The following is a 10575-nucleotide window of genomic DNA, read 5'->3' on the forward strand; positions in this document are numbered from 1 at the left end:
GTTCCTATTCTATTATATTCATTTGCTCCGACGATCTTTCAGTCATATTCATTTAAGTTGTTTTTTACTTATTCTTTTCTTTTCTAATCTTATGTTCTGATGTTAATATTCATCAAACATCTTATGCCTAAATTATCTTATTCTCATCTGTTCTTACGGTCTTATTGTGTTAGTCTCTTATGTCCTTATTATATCATCTTTGCTTTCACTTATATCCTCAATCGCATATTCACTAAGGATGCGATTCTTTTATGTTTTTGTTGTCTTACCGTCATATTCTCTGATGTTCTGAATCACTTCTGTGCCTACGCTCTTATGTTTCCATGATGTTACATTCTTAATCTATTCTGTTAATATTCTTTGACTGTTATATACAATCTTAATTCTTTTGTTATCATGTTCTTAATCCCTTATGTCCTTATTCAGTTATATTTTTATTATCCTATTCACTTATGTACGCATTCCCTAATATTCTCATTGTCTTATTCTGTTACAGTCTTCGAGCCTTGTTCTCTTTATCTCGCACATTCGTAGACTATTATGATTTTATTTTCTTATCTTAGATTCTTAGTTGTGTCTTGTTCTATTATGTTTTTGTGATCTTCATTTCTCATGGTCTAATTCTCTTATTCTCCAACGTTCCTATTTTCGTCTATTCTTGTTCTCTTATTTTCTCTGTGTTTTATTCATTTCTTCCACTAATCATGTACTCACATTCTCTTCTGTTCTGATCCTCTTACGTTCTTAGGGTTTTAGTCTAAAAGATAAACTGTGTTTTTCAAGCTCTTATTATCTTATGTTCTTACTACCTTCTGTTTCTATAATCCGCTTCACATATATTCTTTATCATCTTTGTTCATGTATCTGCAGTGTTTTGATTCTGTTTCCTTATTATTGCGATTCTGTTCACCGAGCTGGGAATTTGAGTTTCAGTTGTTTCATCCCCTGTCGAGGTGACATCCTCAGTGCTTGGGAGCCTCCTGTGAAGCGCTTCTGTGATGTTTCGTCCGGCTGATATAGCGATGACAACACAGAAGCGCTTCACAGGAGGCTCCCAAGCACTGAGCATCTCATCTAGACAGGGGACGAAACGTCTGCAACACAAATCCCCAGCTCGGCGAATAGAACCACAACAATGAGCACCCGGGCTACAAATCATCTCCCAAACACTGTTTCCTTATATTCTTCTTTTCATGATCATAAATCGTCTTATGGTCTTCTTAACCTATGTTCTTATTATCTTGTCCTCTCGAACTCATATTTAATGCTTTGTTCTAATATGATATTATGTTGTTTTTGTCTTATTATTTTTCTCTGTATTCTTTATGAGGATGTGGGCATCGCTGGTGTGGCAGCATTTATTGCCCATCCCTAATAGCCCAGCAAGTAGCTGATTGTCAGGCACTTTGTTACTGAGCTGGAGTCACATGTAGGCCAGACCAGTTAAGTATTGACAAGTTCCTTCACTAAAGGGCATTAGTGAGACAGTTGGAGCTTTTATTTCGAGCAGAGGCAATGTATATAGAGCAGTCATTAGATTTTTGATTCCAAATATTTGTTGAAATCAAATTCCACATTTTGTCATGGTTCGCTGGATTTACAGACACTGATTATACAATTAAGCCATCACATCCCCATCACATTTTATGAGCATGCTCTCTTATGTTATTCTGTTCCTCCTCACATACGTAGTTCTTCACTTATGTTGATTTCTCTTTAATTCTTATGATTTTAATTTCTGCATTTATTTTGTTATTCATAAATGCTCTGACGTCTCATTTATCTGAAGGTCTAATCCTATTACTCTCCTATGCTATTCTCCTCCTACATTTTAAACTCGAATGTGTTTCTTATTTTAAATTAATGTACCCTTATGTTAATATTCGCATATTCACTTACGTTCTACTTCCTTTATGTCCTTATTTTCTCATTCAATTATGTGCTTTTTCTCTGGAGTGCTCATTATCTTTAGAGATAAATCTTTTCTATTTTTATTCTCGTATTTTTCTTAATCTCTTTTCCATTTATATTCTCACTTTCTTAAGCTCTTATATTCTTATTAAATTATTACCACATGCACTTATTATCTGATGTTCTCAATCCCTTATTGGTCATTGTGCATTCTGTTCTTACTCTTTTCTTACCCTTTAATATTCTCTTATTCATAATCTCGAAAATTCTTATTCTCTTATTCGCTTATTCTGTATGTGGTTATTCTATTATTTTCACATTGGGTCAAGTTAGTATTACACAACACCAGTTTGGAGGTGAACAGATTTCCCTGGAAGCATGATCTTTCGAAACGCTGCTTCGTCATTAAGACACAGAATTTAACGCAACAAGATTGCAGTGACATGGAATTAAATATTAAACAAAATTAGCTTTAGTCTAGTATCATTTGGAATGATCATATTATTTTCAGGTCATTCATATGTAAATCCCAGATTTTTTTAAAGTTATATGATCAACATAATTTTAAAAATAGATGGCATTTCAGATCAGATAGTGCATTGAAGGTGTAAGGTTAAAGTCTGTGACCCAATGTTCATTCAGACTGATTGCATTTCTAAAATGGGATTTTCAGAATCTTAAATGAATAATGCAGTTTTCGCACAAAATAAAATGTTGTGCAGCAAGTACAAATTCATACAAAAAAACGTTATATATGTGTGAGTGCAGGGGAGACCAAGTGAGTGTGTGCATGTGAGTGTGTATGCGGGCACGTGAGTGTCCATGAGAGCGTGTGTGTATGTGCGTGCAATGGGGAAAACGTTATTGAAAGGGTGTGTGCGTGGGTTTGAGTGTGGGGATATATGTGTGCGCGCATGTGGAAGAGCTTTTGTGTGAGAGAGAGTTTGTGTGAGTGTCCAGGTCTGTGGCTGTGTGTGTGTGTGTGTGTGTATGTGTGTTTGTGCGCACGCCCCGATGTGTTTACGTGCACGTGTGCGCTTGTGCTTGCACTTGCGTGCATGTTTGTGAGGGAAATCTCAGTGTAGTGAGGTCACCTGTAGTGTGACATGAACCCAAGTTTACGCTTGACGCCATCCCCATGAGGACCAAACTTGGCTGGCAGCCTCTGCTCGGCTACTTTGCATTTTTGCCTAGCTCACATTTAGTCTTGTAAGATGGACAACCGAAGATTCAAGGCCGAATGCCCTGGAACACTAAAGAGCTCCCCAACTGCGAGAGAACACTCCTGGTTGGTGATTGTTTCCGGTTTTGACTCAGCCTTTGTTGTTGCCTCTGCCCTTTATCGCCAAAAACACGTATATCAGTGCACCATGGCTTATGTTGCATTCTCATGGATCTTGTTCTATTATTCTCTTTTTCATGTTTCATTCTGTTGGGTTGTTATTGTCTTATATTGTTATGATATTCAGTTCTCATGTTCTTATTGTCTCGTTCTCTTACTGCTATACCTTTCCTCTGTTTTGTTTTTATTCTCTCATGTTCTCATGCTTTTAATCTTATGCTCTTATTGTATTATTTGCTTACTTCCTAACTGTCATGATCTTATTCATTCATGTGTCTATGTTCTGATTCTGTTATTCACGGTCTTCTTCTCCAATGTTCTTATTTGATTAGATTAGATTACAGTGTGGAAACAGGCCCTTCGGCCCAACAAGTCCACACCAACCCGCCGAAGCGCAACCCACCCAACCCCAACACTACGGGCAATTTAGCATAGCCAATTCACCTGGCCTGCACATCTTTGGACTGTGGGAGGAAACCGGAGCACCCGGAGGAATCCGACGGAGACAAGGGGAGAACGTGCAAACTCCACACAGTCAGTCACCTGAGGCAGGAATTGAACCCGGGTCTCTCGCGCTGCGAGGCAGCAGTGCGAACCACTGCGCCACCGTGCCGCCCACTAGTCTCTTATGTTTCTATGTTTCTACTCGGTTATGTTCTTATTCACTTATATTATTTTTCACTTCAGTTCTAAAATGTTTATATCTTTAGCGTTTATGTCCATGATCATAAATGTTATTATGTTCTTATTCCCTTATTCTCGTATGTTTTTAACTCGTCATTCACTTTGGTTCTTATTTACTCACCATGCTATTCTCTATGTTCTAATTCGTATATTGATGTATGTTCGAATTCACCTATGTTCTTTTTATCTAACCTTCACATTCCCTTATGTCTGTATTCGGATATTCACTTATGTTGTGCTGCCTTCGTGTATTCTAATTCACTTTTGTTCTTGCGGTCACACTCACCTGTGTTCTTATTCAACTATTTTCTTATTTTCTGTTTAACTTATGTTCACATTATATTATATTCTTATTCAGTCCTATTCGTATTCTCTTATGTCTTTATGTTGTTTGTCTCTTACTTTCCCCATCATTCTTCCTCATGATTTTATGGGCGTATTTTACCAATCACTTATGTTTTTATTACTTTGCTCATGAAATATTTTAGAGATGTTCTTGTTCTCTTATGCTCGTCTGTTCTTGTCTTTGCGTGTTTTTATTTTCTTGTGTTTTACTCTATTCTGTTCAAATGTTCCTACTGTCTTATGTCCGCTCTAACGTCTGTATTTTTCTATTCTTGTCTTGTGCTGTTTTTCTCTCGTTTCTCATTTTAGTGTTCGCAAATGCTATTTTGTTCTTATTTTCTTATTCCCGTATGATCTTATGCTTGTTAATCACTAATGTTTATCCTGTCTTATCTTCGTGTTCTTTTATTGCTCTTATTCACCTAGACACTTATTTTCTTAATCGCTATTTCTGTGTTCTTCCTCTCTGATATTCTGTTTTCTGTTCTACCCTTATATCCTTATTGTATTATTTTATCAGTCAGTGTTATTCTTATTGTTTTGGTCTTGAATTTGAGTATTCATGTTCGGAATCGCTTGTGCTTTGATGTTCTTGTTATCCTGTGCGCTTATCCTCTTGTGTTCGTTTTTCTAAAATGTTCATATATTCCTGATATGTTATGTTGGTCTTTAGATATGTTGTTTTTCTCTTTTATGTTTTTGAATTTTCATTCTCTTACGTTCTTACCTGAATATTTGCACATGTTCTTATGGTCTTATTCTGCTGTGTTATATTTCACCTATGATATTATTATTTTACCTTCCTATTCCCTTATGTTTTATTTGCATATTTACTTATTATCTGATTTGCTTCTGTACTTATTCTCCTTCTTTATTAACTAACGTTTTTATTTTGTTGTTTTCTTATTCTCCAATGTTAATGTACTTATTCTCTTTTGTTGTCGTTTTTTTCATTCCCTTATTTTCTTCCTAATTTATTGTCTTATTATTTTATTCTCATGTGTTGTCATTCTTTTATGTCCTCATTCTCTTCTTCTGTTATTCACTTGCAGTGTTATTGTCTTCATCTCTAAATTCCTTATTCACTTAAATTTTATGTTGTTACTTATTATTGCCTTCTGTTGTATTCTCACGTATTCCTATTCTCGTCAATTCGTTTCCTCCTACGTTAAAATTCTCTTCTTCTCTTTTTCTACTATTCTTATTCTACACGAATCTTTTGCTTTCATTGTTTTATGTTCATATGCCATTAAACATATTCTTAATTTGTCTGTTTCAAATTCTTACGTTCATACGATTATCCGTGTTATTCTCTCTTATGTTCTCACTGCTTGACGTTCCTCCGTTCTGCTCACTCACGTTCTTATTCAATTACATTGAATTCTATTTTAATCTCCCAATTTTAGTCTCTTATGTTCTTCTTTTCCTAATCATAAATAATAATATTTACTTATTCACTTAAATTCTTATTCTGCTGTTCTCTAATTTTGATATTTTTATTCTCTTATGATCTTGTGAGTTTTTCTTATGCTCTTTTTCTTTTATTTTCCTATGTTGCTGCTCTCTTATGTTCTTATTCACATCGCTTGATTTCTTTTCCGTTCTTATTATTATATCTTAGAACTTCTTTTTTTGTTCATAAAAGCACTTTGTTTTTGTTTTCTGATGGTCTTATTCTCGTAACATCGTACGTCCTTATACACTTACATTTTCAACTCTATTGTACTTTGTATGTCCTCTATATTTATGTTCCAATTCACTTATTTTCGTATTTTCCATTTATGTAATTCTCTGATTCATGTGCTTATTCTCTAATGCTCTTCCGTTTCTGTTCTCCTGTTTAATTATTCCACTGTGATCCTATACTGTTATGTTCCTATTTTTGTGCTCACTTATGTTGTTTTTTCGATTTAACTCTCATTTGTTTTATTCTATATTCATATTTGCATATTCATAAATGTTCTTATTTTTATTTTCTTATACTCGTATATTGTCATTCTTTTATCTTATTATTCGCATAGATTCTTCTTACTTTATCACCTTCTTCCCTTTTGTTCTTCTTCTCATATATAACTGCTCAAATTTTCTAACATTATCATTGTCTTACCTTCCCATTCCCTTATGTTCTTATTCATATATTGACTTATAGTCTAATGTTTTTGTTCCCTTATGTTTTTGTTCACTGTTGTTCTCTCCGTCTCACGCTCTTATTTGCTTACTCACTTGTGTTTTGTTTTCGTATTTGCATCTGTACATATTCCCTTAGGCTGTTCGTAACTCTTTTTTCTTCGTTTCGTTCTGGTCATATTTTCTTATGTTCTCCATCTCTTACATTCTCATATTCTCTTCTTCCGTTATATCCCTCTTCACATATTTATTACTCATTACTTATGTTCTTATTCTTTTGATCTCGAATTCTGTCACTCTTTTTTATATGCACTTCTGTTCTTGTTCTCCCATGTTCTTACATCCTTGTGTTCTTGTTCTGTTAAATTCATATGTTCCTCCTCTCTTATGTTCGTATTCACTTATGTTGTTTTTCTCCTTTGTTTTGTGTTTATATTCTCTTCTGTTCTGAGTTTAATATTCATACAATGTCTCGGGTACTTATTCTACTCCTTCTGTGTGTCATATGCTCTTATCATGTTGTCTCTGACGCTCTTATTATCTTAGATTCCTGTTCTGTAATGCTCTTATTTTCATGTTCACTTATGTTCTGATTCGCATAATGCTTAATGTTGTCATTATCTTACTATGTTAATCTGTCCTGTTCTAATTCACTTCTGTTCTTATATTATTTATCATAGTTTTATTAAGTTCTCATTCCCTCATGTCTTACTCGTTGATATGTTATGATGTCATTGTCTTTTGGGCTCATTCTCCTTTGTACTCATGCTCTTATTCTGTTATTCCATCAGAGAAACATTTTCTTAATCTCTGAGTTTCTTATTAGAACTCAGAACATAGAACATTACAGCACAGTATAGACCCTTCGAAACTCGATGTTGCCCTGCTCAAGTCGTCCATGTCTGAAGTCCATCTATCGTACACTTTTTATTTTCATCCCCATGTCGAACGAAACAAGTGGAGTATCACCTACCCTACTGATTATTGCATTATAGGAAGGACAGGGTTCAGAGGAGATGTGCAAGGATTTTGCCTGGTGCAGCGCGAAGGTCTCGTGAGGAAAGGCTGAGGGATTTGAGGCAGTTTCGTTCGAGAGAAGAACGTTGTCGGTGACTTAATAGAGACATGCAAGATAATCTGAGGATTACGTAGTGTAGACAGTGAGAGCTTTTTTTTTCTCTGATGCTGATGACTGACACGAGAGGAAATAGGTTTAAATTGAGGGGTGGTAGATGTAGGGCACCGATGAGAGATAGTTTCATTTCTCAGAGGGTAGTAGGAGCGTGGAACGCACTCTCTGCAGCAGTTTTAGATTCCTCAAATTTAAGGGCATTTAAATTTAAGGACTTTCGTTAGTAACAAAATCTGACACACCGCATGCCTTCTTATCAAAACTAACAACCTGAATGGCAACTTTCAGGTACACTGATACCCATCTCTCTCTGTTCATCTGCACTACGAATAATCTTAGCATTATCCGAATACTCTTTATTCCTGTTGCTCCTTCTACTTTTCACACTTTTCCGCATTAAATTCCATTTGCCACCTCTTAGCCCAGCTCTGCAGCGTATCTGTGCCCCTCTGTAACCTTTAACATTCTTCAGCACTATTCCCAACTCCACCGACTTTGGTGTCATCCACAAAATCAATGACATTCCCTTCTGCGTCTTCCTCTTTGCAAAAAAAGAAAAACAGCAGTGACCCCCAAAACAGATCATTGCTCGACATTACTAATAATTGATCTCCGCCGTGAACATTTCTCTCCAACCAGCACCACCTGCCACCAGTCATCTTCCAGCCAGCCAAATCCTGATCCATAACCGCTAAATCACCCTCAATCTCATGCCTCCGTATTTTGTGCAATCGCTGACCGTCTGGAACCTTATGAAACGCCTTAATGAAATCAATATACACCACATCAATCGTTTCAATCTCATCCACGCGTTTGGTCACCATCTCACGAACTCAATAAGGTTTCTGACGCATGGCTACACTTTAGATACTGTATTGATAATACTGAATCAACTTATTCCTCTGCAGATGGTAATAAATCCTGTCTCTTCTATCCTTTTCCAATACTTTACCCATAAGCCAAGAAATGCGCACTTACCAGGGTTGCCTCTAATCCACTTATTGAACAATGGAATAACATTTGCAACCCTCCAGTCATCTCGCACGATTCCTTTGACAAAGATCAAAATTAAGGCTCTGTATTCTCCTCGCTGGCTCCCAGACAATCCTCGAATAAATCCCATCTGGCACAGCGGTTTCATCTATTATCACACTTTGCACAACTGCGAACACTTCCGACTTACAAACGTCAATCCAATTTAGTTTAGTTGCATTTATCTCAGTGTGTTCCTCGACATTATCTTATATTCCTTAGATTTTGATTTCTCTTGTTTTCTTCTCTTATTCTGTTGTGCTCTAATTCTCTTCAGTTCTTTTTCTCATACCTTCTGATGATCTTACTCTCTTATCGGATTACTCCTGGACACTTATTTTCTTCATTTCTTTCCTCTTCTATGTCTTTTGTTTGGAATCGTAATCTCCATTTGTCGTTTCCAATTCTCTTATTCTATTATGCTGTTCTGTTCTTGATCTCATCTATTCTCACTCCCTTCTGTTCCTGTGTTATGCCTCAGGTATTTTCTTATTTACCAATGTAGATTTCTCTTTAGTTCTAATGATTTTATTACGTATGTTATCTGAAATGTAATAGTGGCTTGGCGTGGCTTTAATTAGGGCGTTATTTGCATCAGTATACTATTTTGGGTTTCAAGGCAGATAATGTTAAGAGAATGTGGTTTAGAATTAAAATTGTTTGTTGTCTAATGATGAATTTTAGAGTTAAGAAACAAATTGTTTTTTAACAGTGGAAATTAGGAGTTTTCTGTCACTGCTACTTTACCAGATTATGAAGTGAGATGAGATTTTTTGGGTGATTTTTTTATTTAGCAGAAGTGCTCACCGCCGTGTCGAAACAGTTTGGGGCTGGAGTCCATGATCTCGACGGTTTTAGACAAATCCAATTTGGATTTGGAGAGGTTTGAGTTGATGGTTGGTTGGAAAGGTCCAAAAAATGTAAACACGTGCCAATTAGTGGCAAACATCTTGAAAACAAAATGAAGGTGAGAGTTTAATTTCGGTTAGTTGTGTTCGGTTAAATGGAAAGTGAGATAAATGGCTCTTAATATTGCAAACATCGTTCTGGGATTTGAAGACTATTCCCAAATTTGTTGTTAAAGTTCAGAAAGACAAAAATACGGCACAAATTTTAAATTAGCAAAGAGGTTAGAATGTGGTTTAACCAAGGACAAATGTAAAACTGAAAGTGCGAGGAAGTTTATCAAGCAGGTGGGTGTATCAGAGAAGCAAACAAGTGCAGCAGAGTTAGAAAAAACACTTAAATTACATGTTCGGAAAATGGAGTTAGAAGATAAAGATTACGAAAGAGAGACACAAAGAGAGAGAGATAAGAGATAGAAAGCAATGAGAAGAGACAGAAAGAGTGAGAGAAGGAAAATAGAGTAAAAAGCAATAAAGAGAAGATGCTGAGCAGAACAAGGAGACATCGAAGACAGGGATAAAGGAAGAGCGAGAAAATAAAGAGAAAACGAGAGAGAATTTAATCTTCAGAATTTGCACCATATCCAGAAAAGTCAAGTTAACCATGTGGATCTGAAGAGAGAAGATTGTGATACACACAAATATGTTACAACGCTTCCACATTTTGATGAGAATGATTTAGAAGCTTTCTTTATTTCATTTGAACAATTGACGCGGCATTTGGAGTGTTGAAATTGTGGGAAATGTTCGTTCAAACTAGGTTGGTAGGCAGAGCGAATGAGGTATTTATAGTGCTGTCACTTGAGGGGTCAAGTGATTATGAAGATGTCAAGCAGTCTGGTTTTGATTACTTATGAGTTCGTACCAGAGACGTATCAACAGCCCTTTAGAAAAGTAAAGAAGGAACAAGATCAGATCTATGTTGAGTTCGATAGAATTAAAAATCGTAATTTTGATAGATGGGTGCCATAGTTAAAATAGCCAAGGCCGACGTGGCTATCAGAGAGATTAATCTTCTGGAGGAGTTTTGAAGAAGTCACTTCCAGAGATGACAAGAATTTGTGTGGATGAACAATAGCCAATAAGCGAGAATACAG

Source organism: Chiloscyllium plagiosum, unplaced genomic scaffold, assembly GCF_037043375.1.
Source record: "Chiloscyllium plagiosum isolate Xiang-an unplaced genomic scaffold, Cpla_swu_hap1 HiC_scaffold_29, whole genome shotgun sequence".
In the NCBI taxonomy this organism is placed as follows: Eukaryota; Metazoa; Chordata; class Chondrichthyes; order Orectolobiformes; family Hemiscylliidae; genus Chiloscyllium; species Chiloscyllium plagiosum.